Raw genomic sequence first — 20,408 nt, 5'->3', positions numbered from 1 at the left:
AATTTATACTGTTTGCGGTGGCCAAGAGAATCCTTAGCTGTTTCCACTTTGGACATGTGAGTTAGAATGTGACATTTGTGGGTAAACATCAGTTTAGACAGATGAAGTCTGCTCAAGTCAGATGAAGCTGAAACAGAGTTTTCCATTGAAAAAAAATTGGAAAATAAAACCACATGGTTATATATTTCTGAGATTAAAGCCATCTAAAACAAGGAGAAAAGAATGAAAAGAATGAGTCAAAGCTTTTCTCCTCCAATAAAGACCTGTAAACTAGAAATTTCTTTGTTTTCCTCTCTGACAATATACTCTACTGTGTTGAATAGGTTGTTGTTGTTGTTGTTTTTTTTTTTCTTCTCAACACATAATTGATTCTTGGAATGACATTCACTTTGAGTGTGGACAGTTGTGCCTTTGGGACGGAAGCAGTCGTTTCTACATTTGTCGTTTTGAACAACAGCAATAGTAGAACTATTTTCTCCCCCAAATTACCACTTAAGAGACCTGGAAAACTGATCAATGTCATGTTGTATGTTTATAAAAGACAAAGCAGTCTTCCTACTAAAGCAAGCCAAGTAGAGGAAAAAAGTGGAACTAATGGTATCTTTATCAGTGGGACTATACAGTGTCATTAAAAATAGAAGTATGTGAAATATTTAAGGATAGAGTTGAAGATGGTGGTATGTTGAAATTTTTGAAAAAGATTCAAAAATAGGAAAAAGTTTTGCAGACTAGCAAAAAAATTAACGGAACTTTTTTTTTTAAGACTACAGATAGAAACACTGTTTCAATGTATTTTTCCAATCTCTTTTCTTTTTGCAAAGAGGCCTTGTATAAAAGAACAAAGTGTGCCTCACATAGGAACACTGGAAAAGATAGATTATGCATTAATTTATGACTAAGTAACTTATTCTCTTAGCTGTAATGATAAATGACCCTTTTTCTCTACAATTGATTCACAATTCTCATGAGTCAAGATGGTTAGATCTAACCAGCTATAGATAAAAATTCAAAATCATATAACTTCAATACAAAAATATATAAACATCATGGCTGGGGAAAAAAATTAAAATCTAAGGGTCAGTTAAGTGTTATTTAAGTATAATTATATATCTAGTCTATACTTCTTTCTTTTCCTTTCCCAGGGTTTGTGCGTGGATTTAGTGGTTATGAAATGAACATGACTAGTAATGACCTAACTGAACAAGTATATTAAAATGAAATATGTTTATAAGCAATAAATTATATCAACACACTAATGAGAATGTGTACCATTTAATGTCAAACTGACATTCCCTTAAACACAAAATTTAATGATATTGTACTTGTTAACCTACAGTAAGGTTTGTTGTTTTTATTAATTATTAATATTTTACCAGGTTTCTTAATAAGCCCTTTTATCTTTGTCAAGTTAGATTCTAAACGACATGCTAAAGTTTATTTTTAATTGTCCTCTATTATTTTCACCATATATTTATCAGTATTCTAAGTCCTCAAAAACTTCCAAATTTAGTCTTTTTAAACCTGAAACTTGTTTACCTAAGCATCTGAAAAAATGAGAAAGAAAAAAGGCAATTAAGTGTGTTGGCAAATTCTCCAAATTTATACACAATTAAAAACTTATTTATAAAAAATTTAGTTAGAATGTTGACATTCTTAAAATTAAAAAGTTAAGGTCCTAAAAAATGTTATAGCTTTCCCTCCAAATGTTTTCAGAGGATTGTTATATGATTAAATATATTTTTCTATTATAAAAATAATGTATTAAATCTTAACCTAAAGATATGAGGCATTAGGAAATAACAATATCATTCATAAAAGAATTCACTCTAAATTACCTAAAAATATTTTTTCCTACTGCATTTCTAATTCAACCTGAAAAAAAAATCTGCACGCAATTTTTAGAAGTTCAACTATTCAATAATGTATCATAAAGATGCATTTTTCTCACATCATGCTCACAAAATCAGCATGAGCTATTTATTATATCCCCTCTCTGCATAAGAGAAAATGGAAATCCAATGAGGTCATGCCTTTGCCTCATCAGATGCAAAACAGGTTCATTGTCCATGTTTCCTAGTTTACTGATATTTTCATTTCAAAGAAGCTCATATTCACAGCTTCATACTTGAAATAGCCATAGTCTAGAAAAAAAGTTTAAATTAAAATGAAATGACCTTTAATATTGGTATTATACTTCTAATGATCACCGTCATCAAGCGCATTACCATTTCCATAGGAGCACGTGAATGGAATACAAGCTGGCAAATATTTTGTGCAGAAAGAAAAGAAGTTTAAACCTATAAACAAGATATTATGTGTCCTACTCAAACTTTTTTTCTATGTCTAGGTAATATTTTTAATAATAAACCCCAAAGCATAGAACTGAACCTTGGGTAGTATTTAACAGTGTAAAAAATCTCTTGATCTATGAATCAACTAGGAAAGGTTTTATTTGTATAGCAGGGTGCATGGTAGGCTAAGCTTTTCCCTAGTAAGCAAAAAAAAAAAGTCAAATTTGAGCCAATTTTGAGGAGGTGTGTGAAGGAAAATGTTTGCAGGGGCTCAGTGGATGTGCATGTGCAAAAGGACAATAAATATAAGGTAACAAGGATAGTGGGACAGGTAAGGAAGAATGTCTGAAAGCACGTAAAAGCATTCACGTGCAAAAATTTCAAAATTCTGTACTAGGATTGACCATGCCAGCTCAACAAAGGATCTCTCCACCTGGTAGCCAGCAGCTCGTGAAGCTTGTGTAGGTGGAATTCAGAAAAGAGAAGTCACCTTGGAGCATTTATTTGTTTCAAGAGTCGCCGGACTGGCCTCTCCTATTTCACAGATGCCAGTTGGACACCATTATTCCTGGGGAGGAACGTAAGACATCTAATTTTTGGTTTGATGAAGGCTGCTACTCCTAATGCCATCTTGAAATGCAGGGCATCCGAGGGGAGGAGGGAAACAATGGTCCTATCAATAGAGAAAGCTACTGGCATGAAAGAGATTTCAACTTAACTTCTTCTCAGCCCTCAGGATTTGAAAGGGTGTGATGGACAGTCACCAAGGACTGTGGAGAGGACCTTACCATGATCCAAGGGAGGAGAAACTCAAGGCTAGGACCAAGAGGCTCATGAGTAGTAACTACAGCTAAGACCAGAAGCTAAGACTTGCCTTTAAGCCTCTTTGCTTCATCTCTTGGGTTTGAAGTAAGTATCCTGCACATGGATGTGACTTTGAAAAGCTGTGACCTGGATGCCAGGTACAGGAATGTGATTTAACAAAGGTTTCATGACTGAGTGAGAAGGGATAGTCCTTGCTATGCTCGCAGGAACAAATTACAATTGCAACACTCCGTAGCGGAGACAGATGCAAGGACAACCAGAACGGCGACCTACTTGAACTGGTCACAATGTCCCACTGCTCAGCACCTCATGCTCAGAAGCAGCTCCAACAACTTTGGGCTTGAGAATGCCCCAGAAGCTTAGACGCCTGACCCAATGATGTCTTGAGAGGGAGATTCTAGACTTTAGCTTTTGGGGCTGAAGGAGAGAGAGGAGGAGTCAAGTATTTAAGGAAAGAGAAGACACACCATGTTTGCGGTTATGGCGGAAGACGTGGGCCTTTCTGATTATGTCTACCTCATTAAGAAATCAAAGATTCTTGCGTACATTGTTCAGGGAGAAGAATCAAATTCAAATTCTTATTTAGAGCTCATGATAGAGCTTTTCAATACAATTTTTCAATACATGTTTTTTAAAAACTACTCATAATTCAAAAAACATGTGGACACTTACCTTTAGAATATTTCAGCTCTATTTAATAAATAAAATCTAGTGATGAAGGTAAGATTTTACATTCGCATCACGTATCATTCTGCTTATGCTGTTTCTTTTCAACATCGCTGCACCCCTGTGAATTAGGCCAAATTAGAGTTTGGTATTCAGAACTCGGGTGATCCTTCGGACCAAGTTACTATGTGCAGAAATAATGGAGAACCTCAAATAATCAGACCTTAAAGGACGTTAAGATTAAGTGTATAAAGGGAGTTGATATTTCTCTTCCCCCCCACCCCAGCCAATGTCCATTTCAAGTACCTTCCTCTTTGAATTTGGGAGCAGAAAGAGGAAAATGGTAATGCTGCCTCCCTTCCTTTTCCCAAAAGGTGGTCAAAGGGCTCTTGCCTCAAGTCACACGGGGGCTTATTTCTGGTAAAGAGCCCTGGGTGGGCCCCTAGAACCTGTGCCTGGGACCTCTCAGGTGGCCCCTGGGGATCTTCATTTTTAACAGCCTTCTCAGGGGTCAGTCTGCACACGTAGCTGTAAGGCCACTGCCTGGTCCTTGCAAGGACGGCCTTACAGATTGAAGTCTTATGGTCAGGGTTATTTCATTAACAACATTTTTATATATCACAAAATTCGTCCATGAGGGCCTAATCAATGAGTCTGTGGTTAAGTCATTATGAATCACAGAAAACTATTTTCTTCGCATTTTTCCATTTCCTATAGTTACCAGAAATGGATCTGCTTATGAATTGGCTTTTGAAATAAAGGCCGTGTTGTTTTTAAATATTTCCCTTCTGTTTTCAACTATTAAAATATGGTATATAAAAAAACAAAAATAAATAAATAAAATAAAATAAAATATGGTATAAAAAAAATAAAAAATAAAAAAAATAAAATATGGTATAGCCTGAGAGAAATACATGAAACATCAAAGGAGAGGTCAATGTTGAAATCAGCACCTCACAATAAAATGGATATGGAATATTTGAACACGCTTTGCGTGGCCTAAATCCTCCAGAACTTCAGTAAGTCTCTTTCATTAAGTCAGACAGTTGCCACAGTTCTAAATAGAACGTACCCAATTCTGATAAAAGGCACTTTGGTTAAACAAGATTGAAAATTTTGAGTTTAAGTAGTTGTTTCTTTTCCTTTAGAAAAGATAATGTTCAGGGAGAAAATACTTTCAAAGCTATCTATGAACTATTACTGAATATAAATGGAAAACTGATAAGTGAATTCATATGAAAGTCATTTTTTATACAAAAGACCAATTTTCCTAATATCATTTATTTACTAATACCTTCTTTTTCCAACTGAATTCTAATGATCCCTCTATCACATCCTCTAAGTGCTCACAGATGCTTAACATCAGCTCTCTACCATTTTATTCCAATTATTAAGCTTTATATTGCCATAGAATATGCTTGGAAAAGAGCCCCCCCCACACACACACACCTTGTTCTACTTCCCCAATTTTGACCATGACCCACCCATACAGATTTCGGAATCAGCTTGTCTGGTTCCATGTAAAGTTCTATTAAGAGTTTTATTTGAGGGGCACCTGGGTGGCTCAGTCAGTTAAGTATCTGCCTTCAGCTCAGGTCATGATCTCTGGGTCCTGGGATCGAGTTCCGACGGTGAGCTCCCTGCTCTGTGTGCATGCTCGCTCGCTCTCTTTCTCTCTCTCTGGATCTCAAGTAAATAACATCTTTTTTTAAAAAAAGTTTTATTTGAATTGCACTACATTTGTGGCCTCACGAGAGGGAAATCTGACATATTTCTCATTTTGTGTCTTTTCATCCATAACCACGGCACATTCTCACATGTATTGTGTCCTTCAATAACCTTTTGTCATTTCGTTCATGCAGTTCTTACACATCTTTTGTGATGTTTACTTCTGTGTGTGTGCTTTTTGAGTAGTACCTGTTTTCTGGAAGATTTTATATTTGGTTATTGTTGATGCACAGAATTATTTTTGTGCTTTGTGTGTGTGTGTGTGTATGTGTGTTCAGAAATCATTTTATACTCCTTTTTAGCTCTAATCTGTGTCTGGATATTTTCTTAAACTTGATGTATACTCTATCATCTATCACCTACAAATGAAAATCACTTTGCCTCCTCCTTCCCTATCATTATGCTGTTTTCAAAAATTTTCTGGTTTTAATGCATCAGCTAGATTCTTCAGTAAAATATTGAATAATATGCTGACAGCATGCCTCCGTGTCCTGATTTCAATCAAACTGCTTCTAAACGGGGGTGCCTGGGTGGCTCAGTTGGTTAAGCATCTGCCTACAGCTCAGCTCGGGTCTCCAACGCAGGGGATAGAGCCCCCCCGCCAGCCCTGCTGAGCAGGGAGCCTGCTTCTCCCTCCCCCGCTGCTGCTCCCCCTGCTTGTGCTCTCTCTCTCTCTCTTTCTGTGTCAAATAAGTAAATAAACTTTTTTAAAAATTGCTTCTAAATGTTTTGCCGCTAAATATTATAAAGGATGTCGGTAGTTGTTCTTTATCAAGTTAAGATAGTTCTATTCCTAGCTTGCAAAGAGTTTATGTGTAATAACTCCAATTCTATCAGTTTCTTCTTTGGAAACGATTGAAACTGTTCTGTTTCACCATTTCGTGTGCTAATACAGGGTGCTGCTGTGATGGTGTTTCTGACGGGAATCCGTCTCTGCATTCCTAATATAAGCCTTGTCGGCCATCGTGAGTTTATTTTTTAATACCAGTGGATTTAATACAGTGATAATTTATGGTTTTCACACCAACATCCATACTGTGGAGCCTTTTTATTGGTCTTCCCCCACTTTGGTGTCTTCCCTGTAGTGTATTTGCCACACACCTGCTACTGATCCCTCTAAAGCAGATCATGTTACTGAAACTAAAAACCTAAGTCCTTAACCTGCACTTACAAAACCCTTATAGGCTGGTCCCTCCAGCCTCCCTCAGCATGTCACCTGTCCCACATGTCCCTGTCCTGTTTCCCTCCTTCAGTCCTTGCACACCCTTGCCCTAGCTCTTCCTCCTACCTGAAGTGCTCTTTCTCCCCATATCTGCGTGGCACTCTCTAATTTCTTTTAGGGCTGTCACATGTCACCCCATGAGTAAAGCCTTCCCTGACTCTATATAGAATAGTGCCCCCTTCTCTGTTCCTGTCCTACTCGACTTACTTTGTTTTTCTTCATAGCACTTGTCATCACCAGACACACTTTCTATGTACGCTATTTATTTGTGGCCAATCCTCAGACAGCTAAAATATGAATTCAGTGAGAGCAAGGATTGTTTTTTTTCTCATTGTTTGTATCCCCAGCAGTGCACATGCCTGGACCAAGTAGATGCTCAAGGAAACTGGAAGTCGTGTCATGTTAGGTACCTGCCTGTGGTACCTGTTAGAAGAAACAGCGTTCACTCAATCATTCAGTAAATATCACTCACCTACACTGTGCCCGGACCTGTGCTTGACATTGCTGAGCCTACGCCCAGGGTTGTGCTTCTGAGAGTGACTTTGTGGTCACTCTTACAGGGACAGGTCCAGATGCTTAGTCACTTGCCCACGCCAAGACATCAAGTGCTTCTGGGCACCGTTTCCAGTCAAGACGGTCCTTTCCTAAATCCTGGCTTTGTCCTAGTATTTCAACTCTAGCTCTCTGACTCCAAGGAGCCCTCACGTAAGATGCCTTTTCCACTCAAGTATTAGGACCCATAATGCTCCCCGGCCCCGCACAAGCGTGCCACCCTAACCTAGGTTTTGTTTTGTTTTTATTAACACCTAGAATTTCACCCCGGCTCCTGCCCACTCTGACTTTGAGCTTCTTCTTAATTTCCAGTACATGGGATTTCTCTCTTGGATTAATGATTGGCTGTTTATTTAAAACATGCGTTAGCTTTTAGCCAGCATGTCCATGTATTGCTGAAAAGAGACACAGCTTTTTGCATTGGCTAAAATTTTGTCATGGGAACTGAAAGGTTCTTAAAGAGCTGAGAAACTGTGCTTATAGCCCTGGCTGGTGTGAGTGGTGAATAATTGTGTAGATTCATTTCTGTGGCAATGTGCCCTCAGTACTCTGATGAAAAATAAAAATCCTGGTTCTTTTTATATTGATTTTTCACTTCATTGTCCTTAAAAATATGCTTTTAAATGCCACATTTCTAAATCCTCCATAACTATTTCATGACTGCTTTTATGAATTGTTGGTATTTCATAGCCCTATGAGTGTAAATTATCATTCCAAAGATCATATGTTATATCCAGTGTATCAGACTGGAGTCGTAGGCGTGGGTGATTTTATTGCATCTCGAGGTGCCTATGAAATATGCTCGGAAAAGGTTTCACTAAAGATACCTTAGTAGAGGAATCTCTTAACGTGAGCGAAGATGAAAAGACTCAGAGAAAGTAAAAACGCATGGGAGAGCCGTAGGTTAGAGACAGAATACATTTTTAACTGAATAATGTTTACAAAACCCAATAGAAATTGAACAGAGTGATGGTCTCCCTGCCTTTTCTGCGTGAATCCTGCAATGCCACTGTCAGAAATCCTTGTCCCCAAGAGCCCAGGTCTTCTCATTTCATTTAACAGCTGAATGTATTTACCACTTAGTATATTAATTTAGCATCTTTCTTTGAAAGGGAATGCCCTCCAAAGTTTTTTCTTTTCTTTTTTCCAGTTTCAGCAGCTTTTTTTTTTTTTTTTTTTTACAAATAGCTTTACATCAGGAATATAAAGTATGCAGGGGAAATGTCCCGGCATTGTTTCCAAATAGCTCAGTAATTACTTCAGAGACAGTGTGAAAGCTAGCATGTTTAAATTTAACAGTCACTCACGTGGCTTCTGTCTACATAATGTCAAAGTAATACTAATAAACATGTTCTTCCCTGAAACTGAGCATTGATGAATAAACCAGTTGAAATGATCTTTGCCGTCTGGGATAGGCAGAACAGAGCCTGATTTGGTTTAATGGAAGATCTAAAGATTGTCTACATTATTTTTTACCATCTGTAGGAAAGCCACTTTCGAGTATTTTCTTAGCTTCAGACATAAAATCATGATTGATGGACTTATCATTCTTTCATGATGCATGACAGTAATTTAGAGTCCAAAGAATGCACTTGGGCCTTCTCTGTTCAAATTTTGTACGAGGTGGAATCAAGCACTAGCTCAGAGCCCAGACGCTAAAGCTGGGCCGTCTGGGTTCAATCCACTTACTCGCGGTGTGTCTTGAGAAAGTTACTTCCTCTGTAAAAAGTTTCCTTTTGATTATAACAGTGCAAGGTTGTCAGAGGATGAAATAATTATAGCTATATATAAATGCTTAAAACGGGGCCTGGCATATGCAAGGATGTGTTAACTATGAGCTTACTTGCTTTTGCTCTCTTACCCACAGATTAGAGTCATAAAAAATTATGTCTCTCACAACGATGCTATATACATGCACCAACATAGTCCAAGATCATGTTTATCTTTACTCACAGATCCTTAGTCAAGGGATATGTTTAGAATTAAGACGTATTAACCTTATAAAAAAATACCATACCGGACCCACGTTAGTCTGGCATTGCTTTTTCTAGATTTGACTCTCATTAATCCAGTCCTTATACTAGCTCTCAATTTGAGTGCATTTTCTATTTAAGGTGATAAGCAGCAGATCAATAGAACTACTCAGAATCATATAGTCTAGTTATCCCTCCAGCCATTTCTTCTCCAAAAATGATGAATAAAACCAAAAAAAGTCTTGACGAAACACGAAAAAGGTAGTATCTTGGACAAAAGATTTCCTATTCGCTTTCCACGTTTCACTGTCAATTTCTCTCCTCTCCCTCCAAATATCCAGTATGGAATCTACATTTATAAAACCTGGAGATGGTATTATTGCTATCAATAATTGATAACATTAAACACTTGCCACATTTAAGAAGGCAACGCTTCTTTACTAATGTAGAATTCCTAACACATATCTTTTTTCATGTTTACAACATGAATAAAAAATACCTTAGATAGTAATGAAGTGACTTAGTTTAACACCCAGAAATTTAAACATACACTATTCTTGGATACCAAGTAGCATAAACAAGTTAAAAATCCTCCAACATAAAATACGCTGGATATTTCATCTCTACTTTTTTCAAAACAATATAAAAACATTGGTTTTCTGACTTGTGACCAATACAGTTACAGAAATAAAATACAGTCGGAATATAGTCTTAGCCCATTTGCGCTTATGTGACTTCTGATCGAGGATATATCATTTAATTTATGATTCACATAGAGCACATGGATAGACTCAACTGAAAAGTAGTCCAACTTCGGAATAAATTTTCAAGATGATTTTCTAGAATTTGTTTTCTATCTTTGAAAAATTTTGTCCGTATGAAAATGTTGTCATTGAATCCAAACTCTGAAAGCAAATGTTGCTTTTGACATATTCAGAAAAGTTTTCCTTTCCCCTTTCTTAGGGCAGGGTGTCTTTCATTCTCCCTATAGGTCCGCTCTCCACTCTTCACTGTCCGCTCTCTGCTCTGGGACAGCGATGTTTGTGGACTGTAAGGGGATCCCTCGCCCACTAGCTTCCTTTTGGGTTTGGTGAGTAAAGAACGTTGGCATGAGGTCCAAAGAAAGGAAGAGAGTCGAGTCTGTACCACAGACTGACTGGTTCCTCTACCAAGAGTCACAGCTCCTTTCAGGCAGACCTCCTCACCAGACCTCCTGTCTCTGATTTTTTAGAGACCGCTCTCTTCCCCCCTTATCCCTTCCTGTGTTGCTGATACTCTGGGCTCTAGACATCATTCCCTCCCCTTCCCCTCCTTGCCTGGTAGTAGTTACTGCATCACTAGCCTGCTTCTCGGAGTCTTCCTCATGGTCTCCCCACACCCTGCCCTTAATAACCACCCACTTCATGAACTGCCCTCGGATTAGTGGCAGCATGCCTTTCATCACACTCAGCTCACGTTTCCTGCCAGGACCATGGCCGACCCCCTCACCTAAAAAATCTTGTGAGATAATCCAAAATACATGCTCTGCTTTTGCTCTAGAAGACAGAGCTTACGGCTAAGCAGAATCTTTGGGTTTTGCTCATTCTTAGTGCCTCTGAATATTTCATGTTGCCACCTTTCTTCTCCTTCGTCCTCCCAAGGCACCTGATGCAGGCCCTTCTGCGGCTCTGCACCAGCCAACAGTACTTCATACCTAGAGCCTGTCTTCTGTTTTCCCACACATCTGCGTTTACCTATCTTAGTCCCATTTCCTTGGGTACCCACTTACGTGTAAAAGTCACTGAGCTGTGTCAACATGACTTTTGGTCGGTTAGCATATTTTCAGGTTGATAGAACTTTTCTGGAATCAATGCCTTATCTCAAGGAACTGTAGTAGATTTCTGGAGAAAATATTTTGGGATAGGCAGGTTTTGCACTGCTTCAAAACCAGTCCCTAGAGGTGAACATTTTAGTCTGCCTGAAAATGGAGTCAGATATGTTGTATTCCGTAGATATCTGTTATTAACAAAAATTTGAGGATTATACAAGTGAACGCAGCAACGGTATTCATCATATTCTAATGGGAGATTAAAAGGATTTTTGTCTTTGCAAATAAATGAAGACACATATTGTCTAACACCACCATTCTGCTGGAGACTGTTGAAAATCCATTATCTATAATATATGGGGAACAAATTCCATATTCATTATTTTCATAGCATTAAAAGATTGAAAAGGGATTCAATTTAAAGATATACAAAACTTATAACTTATTTTTATATGACTGGATTTTCTTGGTGGTCGTTTTGTGGAGATAATGTTTTTTTTTACTAGGCAATCAATTTAAAAAATATCCAATGTTATTTTCTCATGTTTAAAGGCATTCCAGAAATGTACTTTAGTAGCATTATTTGTCTCCTCACAAGTAGTAGAATATCACAAGCTATTTAAGTCACGCTGAAGGTAAAGTATCCATCTCTTTACATAAAACTGCCTTCAATTTTTCATGATCAGAATTATAAAATGATAGAGCTCTCATATTGGTTTAACAGATGAGCTGTATCTCAGTGTACAGTTTTAAGTCCTTGCAATTCAATTCCCAGCTCTATTTATCGGGATTGATATTTAAGTGATGGTGAGCAATGAGAATCCAGATTGAGTGATGAGAAGTGGTTTTGATAAAGTGCTGCTAATACAAACCCCAGCCCTGGTCAAAAAAAAAAAATCTATATTCTTTAATAATTAAATATATATAGTAGTTCTGCGATGCTGAGATTTGGGAAATTATTGTACAAGAGACAAATGTTGTATTAATGAAGCCAATTTTTTCAAAAAATTGATAACAATGATAGTGTATTTCTCTCAATTACTTTCTCATCAAGCTTTAAATCATACCCAAATCTACAGAAGCAATATCTATGTCTCGATAAGTGGGAATAAATCATGCTTACCATGAAAGCAGAGTGCAGAGAAGCTTGGAAAGAAAGAAGGAGCAAACTTTAAACATGAAAAATAAGGTACAGTTATATGATCAGAAAGAAGGGGAAATTTATGTTAAAAATCACCAGGTGGGGATCCCTGGGTGGCGCAGCGGTTTGGCGCCTGCCTTTGGCCCAGGGCGCGATCCTGGAGATCCGGGATCGAATCCCACATCAGGCTCCCGGTGCATGGAGCCTGCTTCTCTCTCTGCCTCTCTCTCTCGCTCTCTCTCTGTGACTATCATAAATGAATTAAAAAAAAAAAAATCACCAGGTGGAAATATTTCTGGCTGAACTGTCTTAGGACTGAATTTTTTTTTTAACTGAGATATAGTTAACCCACAGTATTATATTTGTTTCCAGTGTACAACATAGAGATTCAACATTTATGTACAATATAAAATGCTCAGCCCTGATAAGTGTAGTTACCATACAAAGTTATTAGAACACTTTTTACTATACCCCAAATGGAAGTTTGTACCTCTTAATCCCCTTCACCAATTTCATCCATCCCGCTCCTCCCTCCCCTCTGGCAACCACTACGATATTACAAAAATAAACTCAAAATGGACTTAAAGACCAAAATGTAAGACCTGGAATTCTGGAACTGGTTTTGAATCATCTCCTCACCATGAGAAGCCCAAATGTGAGCTGTCATGATACAATCTGCTCCAATGAATGTGCTGATTTGTGCGATCCGTAAGAAAGGAGGAAGTCGTGAGGTGAGGCCCACGGCTGTGCTGATTCCACCGGGAGACCATTTCCTGGCCATGGCAGAGAAAGCAAGAATCCAAAAAGATCACGGAATTCCTACTGACCTGAGGTGGAAGAGATTGGAGAGCAGAGTGGCTAAAATAGCTGCAATCTTAACCCAGACTCAGCAGGTTAAGCATCCAACTCTGACTCTTGATTTCGGCTCAGGTCATGATCTCAAGGTTGTGAGATCCAGCCCCGCATGGGGCCCTGGGCTGGATGTGGAATCTGCTTAGGATTCTCTCTCTCTCCCTCGCCCCCTGCCCTCCCCCCTCCCCTGCACATGTACTCTCTCTCCCTCTCTATTAAAGAAATAAACAAACAAACAAACAAATAAGTAAATATAATAACTGGAATCTAAAAAGCAAGTTAGTAGGAGGAAATGTATGGAGAAAGACCCAAATCCTACATGCATCCCCTGTGAGTGTTTTCTGATGATTGCATATTGACGTTTTAGAACGATCTGGAGCTTACAAGAGAGTGGCTGCTACAGAATTGAGAATGGAATGCACATACCAGAGGGTGGGCTAGATCTTCATTCATGTATATATATATGGAAGATATCTATATGTCTATATGTATCCATCCAGAGGAAAAAAAAATAGCATGGGATTCTACATCTCCGGTTTCCCTACTGCGCCAGAGCATCTTCAGACATGAAAAGAGCTGTACCCAGGACACTCTGCTGCTTTTCCCACAGCCCGACATTGTTTCAGTTCTTACTTGGGAACATATCCAAGGCCTGAAGCAAGGATGTTCTGTACATGATTTTAAATAAAATACTTTTATTATAAAAAATCGAAAAAGGGCTGGAAGAGGGAAACTTATCGTACTCATCGGCACTTCTATAAATGCACAAAAGACTGCATTGTGCTGTACCCAGTAATTATTACTAAGCATTTGGATAGAACTTTGTATTTACAGAGTGCTTTGTAGTCCTTTATATTATTATTCCTCACAGCAGCCTTATGAGGTAGGTTGGTATTGTTAAATCTATTTTACCCCACTTCAGGAGGTCGCTCTTTGAAGTACTTTGAAATAAACCTTGAAGAATCAAAACCCTTCAGTGTGTCTGGAAGAACAAGGTGAAAAAAAACCCATGGTGAAAGTTTGTGTTAAAAAAGAAATCCCAAAGGGACCCTGTGTGCTGGAGAAGGAGATCAGAGACCAAAACAGGAGCTGGAAATTACATCAATTTGATTTGGAAATAAAGCGCAGCCTGAATATAGAGAGATTCGTAGACTAGGCTAGTTACGGAGCCTGTTTTCTCCTTGGCTTTTCTAGAAAACTTGGTCTTGGATGTCGATAAATTGTCAGTAAACCCAGTATTTTTTTAACATGCTATCCAGATGAGATTGGTGAATGTGTTTCATCTTCATTTTCTGTATTTTTATATCATACTACATATAATCATAAATGTTGAAATACAGGGCAATTACTCACTCTGGGTCCTACTCTTATCCAAACATTAACTAATCACACAGGAAGAAATGTTATTTGTGTAGCCATGGAAGATAAATTTTATCTTCTTTTCCCATTTGAAAAATAGTTCATACTTGTTTGGAAAATTTGGAGAATAAATAAAATTTGGGGAAGTTGGAAATTTTCATACATATTCCCAATAATACCCAAGACAATTGATATTTAAAGTGTCATACTTCCTTCACACTTTTGTCTGAGTATATTTTACACTATCATAGTTATGTAATGCTTATAATTTTGCAGGTTCCTTTTTATTTAACATTTTAGCATAAGCATTATGCTGTGTTTTGTGCAACAAACACTATGACCAGCTACTCTTCTAAGCTTGCAGAAATTTACTGAGTCCCATAAAATGCAGAGATTTTAGCATTATTCTAAAAAAGCATTACCTTAAAAATAGCATTACTCTTAAAATCTAATATGATAAACCTCCCTAGCAATGGCAGAAAGCTGTCACATTTGCATGAAATGGATCATCAGTCTCACAGCTTTGGATACCATCCACATGCTGATAACTCTGAAATTATATGCTCATGTCTCTCTTCTGAATTCCAGACTTGTATAGTCAACTGCCCACTCCGCCTTTTCCTTTGAATAAATCAGTCTCCCTTCATACCCCACTAAGCCTACTCCACTAGGGGTCCTTATGGCTGAGTTAATGGAAACTCGACAATGTTTCCAGTTGCTCAAGCCAAAACTAGGCATCAATCTTTACTTCTCCATTTTTGTCACACGCCAACAGCCATTTATTAGTAAATCCTCTGGGCTCTACCTTCAAAATCTAACCACTGCCCACAATCTCTACTGATATCACCCAAGTTCAAGTCACTGGTTTCCCTATGCTTGATTGCATTAGCCTGCTATCTGGTTTCTGCTTCGGCTCTTGCTCCTTTTAATACTACCATCAATCCAGCAGCCACCAGAATCCTGTTAATACCTGTGAGATCACATCTCTCCTCTGCTGGAAACCTTGCAGTGGCTTCCCATTTCACTCACAGCCTAAGTCTTCCTTGGATTTAAATCTACGTGATCAGCACCACACACACCCCCACACTCGCCCACCCCACTGACTCCCCGCGCCAATTCCTGGTCTCTTGGGCTTCATCGCTGACTCCTGCCTAGGGAGTCCTTCTTTCCAGCTGCCCTGGACTCCTCCTATAGATACCAGAACTCTCCTGCCTCAGGATATTTTTACTTCTTGTCCACCTATTCTAAAATGCTCTTTCTCCAAATAATCACACAGCCCCCTCCCACAGCTACTCCTTTCCTAGTCACCCTATCCAAAATTCAACAGCTACTTCCAGCTCTAGAAACCATCCATCTTCCCTCCCTACTTGTTTCCTCTTTAGTATTTACTTTGGGTGGCCTTGCTATATAGGTTTCTTATTTATCCTGTTTAATATATTCTTTCCCCACTAGAATGTAAACTAGAATGTAATGAAAATTTTTAAGGGCATGGATTTTTGTCTGTTTTGATTGTTGCTACATTTCCAGGACCTAAAACAGTATCCAATGCACAACTCATGCCAAATAAATATTTGTTGGCTAAACAAACCTTCTGAGGCAAATTATGTGGAAATCTCTTATACCAGAGATAGCTAATTTTAAAATGAGGGTATAGTGGGAAGTAGCAAGTAGAAGGTATTCAGAGACAGTGCAAAGCAAAGTAGCCTCTACAATGATGAGGTGCCCCTGAGCGTCATTTGCCAAAAAAGGTAGCAATTCTTCATTTTAGGAAAAAGTCATTGACATTCCAATTCAAGGTTTTTCATGGATTCCATTCTCCCTCTAAAACTCAGGGCAGGGTTGCATGTTAGGTTCTAACGATAGAGCCCTTCCTGTGTGTCAATATGTAACTCGGGAACTTTGTGTAATACATAATTCTCTACATCTGGTTCTCATACCATTTCTAAGGAAAAAGTAAATCACAGAATAAGAATATTATGTGTCTAAGGTGTTGTATTGTCAAACGAGCATGTGTGAAATGTAAGTAATTATGAATATAACAAAGTTAATTTTGTGCGGTGACCTATTGATTTTCAGCATGATCATTTGCACCAGGCTCTATTCCAGTATTCAAAATTTATATGGTTTGTATAAGAGTTGAAATAACTAAAAATAAATTTTAAAAACATAAATATTTCCATTTTTTATTAAGTGCCTCCTAAGAATAAATAGAATTAAAAAAAAGTCCAATAATAAGACAAATTAATGTTCCATAATAATGAAAAAGAGAAAAGTTTAAATCTGCACAAAAGGATTATTAAGTGAGGTTAACTTGTCAAATTCAGTTGTCAAAACAAAGCTGTCTAATAATAATTTTAATTGTGTATAGTGGGGAAAATTTGTAGACTTAGACACACACACACATATATGTACATACTAAACTGCTTATTCAGGTCATATTCTAAACCTTAAGAAATGAACTTAAATGGAAGCAAAAGTTAAGACTTCATTTCTATTTGCTAACATTGCTCCACTACAGGGACAATTTCTTATTTTTTCTGAAGGCACTAACACAAATTTTGGTGATTATTGCTGTATGCCAGGCCATATGCCGCACGGCATAGTATGGCATTTGGTAGGCTAACTTTGTAGCAATACAATTTTAGATTTTTGAAGATATACACACATATGAAAGTTATCATGATAGTAACTGAATTTTTACCCTGATGAATTATCTATATATGTCACTTCAAAACCCATCCCCTTAAAAATAGACTGTATATATTTTACAAAAAAGTAGTACAACTTATAGCTTTTAAAATGCCATTTCCTATTTATCGTGCAAGACCATATTCAGTTTTCTTGTGCAGTTTTTTAGTGGCTAATTACTGAAAAAAAATTACAATTGTAATCATCTATGAGAATATTATTGTTATGTGGAAGCTAGACATGAGCAGTAGAAGGAAAGCCCCGAGGCAGAGTCCCAAGTCCTTGAAGAGAAATGGGAGAGACAGGAGCTGGAGGCAAGGACAGTGATTTAGAAAAAACAAAAACAAAAAACAAGAAACTACACATTATATGTCCAGAAGCTCAACATCCTGACCTTATTGCTCCTAAGACCTTGGCCTGACAGATCAAGAGCCACAGATGCCTAACAAGCCCTCTTCTCTTCCACCTCTGCCCCAGGGTAACCCCTAGACTCTTTATAATGCTTTTGCCACCCTCCCCTCTTATGGAGAAAGGCTACCATGACTGTTTGGTACTAACCTTGTAGGGTCAAATACTCCCCCTCCCAACCTGTTGGGAGGACTTTCCCAAATGATTGGAAACAGCCTCCATTAGAGACTACCCCACTGTAGGTCACAGCTCCTTCCAGAGAGACCCAATAATATCCAATCCCAAAACAACGTAGGGGCCAGTTTCCTCTAATCTGCCCCTTCTGAGCACAGATCCCCACATATATCATCTCTTGGGGAATTCAAGGACCAAGACCTCTGTTCACACGATATAGAAGGCCTTTCCTCTCTAACATTATGATATGAAAACACTCTGCCAAAAACTGATCAAATTGAAGAAAAATACCATTATGAAAATAAAACTCCACAATATAATGTTTCTTTCTTCAATCAGTAATTTTCCTGAGTCTATCATAGACAGTTGAAGTAATTGCTTAATCATCTACGAAGACATTAGTAACATCTGGGAATTCTCTTCAAGATATGAAATCGCTTCTGTTAAAGTTAAGGACAAAATATGAAATGTTTGTTCTGTTCCAATATAACAAATTTCACTATCTCTTTTAAAATTGATCATCAAAGAGCTGAGCCTTAGCTAATCATACACCATCACACCCCTAGAATCCTACTGTTCGACCTTGTTAAACTTCTAGAAATTCCCTTCCTGAGATTACCAAATAAATTTATACTTTAAGGAGAATTTTTGTCAAATTGAATCTGTACAGACATCAAAACAAATTTGCATCCCTTACTCTATTTAACAAAAATGTATTGAGCCCCTTGATGTACTTGTCATTCCTGTATTCCTCGAAATCAAGAGTCAACCAGATAGAGGTGAAGCAGGGAAGATGGAATTAAGTAATTATGAACTTCCAGTTAGCCAGACTGAACACGGCCGTGTTTCACTGCTTCCTCCTGAGCGGCCACTCGGGCAACAGTAAACATACACAAACGCTCAAGGACAAAGGGAATGAGAAAGAACAGGTAACAGTATGATTCAACAAAATTGAGAAAAATGGAAAATAGGTGGAAAATTGGTAACTGGCTAAGGTTTCAACCTCTCTCTGCTGAGGGCTAGGATGGGTAGGAGAAGTGGATGCTGGGGGCAGTGGGAGGGTCATTTGGAGATAAACTGAGGAGCACCTCAGAATTTCACAAAAATCCTGGAAGAGATAGCACCTCTCACCTGGCATCAGGTGTGTAAGTCGGGGCTGAAGACAACTGGATTGATTAAGAGGCCCTTGTAGTCTCTCTTCCAGCCAGGTGGTTACTCTCTGGTGATCTGGAACCCATGAGGCCCTACGGGGAGACAACAGGACCAATGAAGGGAGGAATGAAATCTTTTCTGCTCACTGGAAGATACTCTGTCCCTTTCACCTCAGCTCCCAGAACTCTTATTGCCTACCTTATACCGTCCACCCCCCTGTCCCAAGGCAGGAGGTAGAAAGTTCCCCCTCTGAAGAAGCTGACAAGCCCAGAAGAAAATACCCATCAATTCTGGCAGTGGGGGGTTGCCAGAGAAATGGTCTGCTATGCCAGTCACTCACAGTGGGTTTCACCACTTGGCAAGGTCCCTAAGGCACACGGAAGTTCCAGTTTGCCTTCTAGGGTCTCACTTTTAAATATGAATGGATGGATGGCGAAAGATCAGGAGATGTAAGTAGAGGGGATCTAACTTGCAAGACCAGAGCAAAACAAAGAAAGAAGAAAAGAAAACGGGAGAAAACAAAGACCATATCATGAAACAGAAGATACTTTCAAGCAACTGTAATCTCCTTTGAGAGATAAGAGACGTGGCACTCATGAAAGGAGGACAGATTGCTGCTTTGAAAGAAAGTGAGGTAGCATTCAGAGAATAAAGAACTCCTATAAATTAAAAATGTGAAAACAGAGCTTATGAAGTTTGGGAGATAAAGTTGAGTAAATCTCTTGTCAAGCAAAACAAACAAAAACTGACAGTTCACAAAGACGAGGAAAATATTCACGGGGGGAAAAAAAAGGTCAGTAAGAGAATCGTTTCAGGAGATGCAAGATGTCTAACAGGAATTGCAAAATGAAAGAACTGAGGAATAAGAGGCGAGAAAATGATGGATAAAATAACACCAGAAATTTTCTCAGAATTGAAGTACACGAGTTTTCAAATTAGAAGAGACCAGGGAGCTCCCAGTCCAATGAGTAAAAACTGGCCTCCCAACAAGCTCCCTCATTATTAAATTTTGAACACCAGGAATAAAGAGAACATCTTCAGAAAAATCTCTTCATGTGAGAGAGAAGAAGCACACAAACCAAAAAGCAACAGGCCGCACCCGAAGAACGAAGAGTCAAATGACATCATAAATTCTCAAAAACAGTAATGGAGACAAGCCTTCAAAATTCTGACTAAAAATATTATCTCCAACCTAGAAGTAGGTACCCAAGGACACTATCAAGCAAGCGTGAGAGGGGAACAAAAATAAGTTCATTCACAGCTTCCATGATTTTTTGCAGAGATCTACCCATTCTGGGGAGAGTTCTGGAGAATATACTCCCGCAAACTTAACTGGGTAAGCCGGGGAGGAGGTAGGCCTGTGATCTGAGAAAAATCCCAGGCCAAGGCTGAGGAGAAGAGCCGGGGTGCCAGCGATGCCCCAGGCCTGGAGAGGAGGCCTAGATGGAGGGAGAAAGCTAGAGAGCACCCGACACGAGTGCACCCAGGCCCCGGGCACAACTCCAGGGCCGAAGAGGAACCGATCTGCTTTACCAGGGAGGAGACCTTTCCCATACAGTTCGGGGATGAA

General features: G+C 38.6%; 1 long non-coding RNA gene across 4 annotated transcripts in view; it reads right to left on the bottom strand.

Annotated features, from left to right (window-relative positions):
* Positions 1 to 19,358, bottom strand: part of LOC140624473 (uncharacterized) — a 149,941-nt gene extending 130,583 nt beyond the window's left edge. For 2 of the 4 annotated variants that reach the window (XR_012023951.1, XR_012023949.1), the window contains exons 1-2: positions 19,179 to 19,353; positions 18,818 to 18,930 (exon numbers count right to left, since the gene is read on the bottom strand). This is a non-coding gene — a long non-coding RNA (uncharacterized lncRNA). Of the gene's footprint in view, positions 1 to 3,788; positions 3,904 to 18,817; positions 18,931 to 19,178 lie in introns of all 4 variants that reach the window. The other 2 variants (XR_012023952.1, XR_012023950.1) reach the window with 2 other exon arrangements.
* Positions 19,359 to 20,408: the final 1,050 nt, after the last annotated feature.

This window comes from Canis lupus, chromosome 34 (genome assembly GCF_048164855.1).
Source record: "Canis lupus baileyi chromosome 34, mCanLup2.hap1, whole genome shotgun sequence".
NCBI lineage: Eukaryota > Metazoa > Chordata > Mammalia > Carnivora > Canidae > Canis > Canis lupus.
The sequence above is the reverse complement of the archived record's forward strand: the minus strand, read 5'-3'. Positions and strand labels throughout refer to the sequence as shown.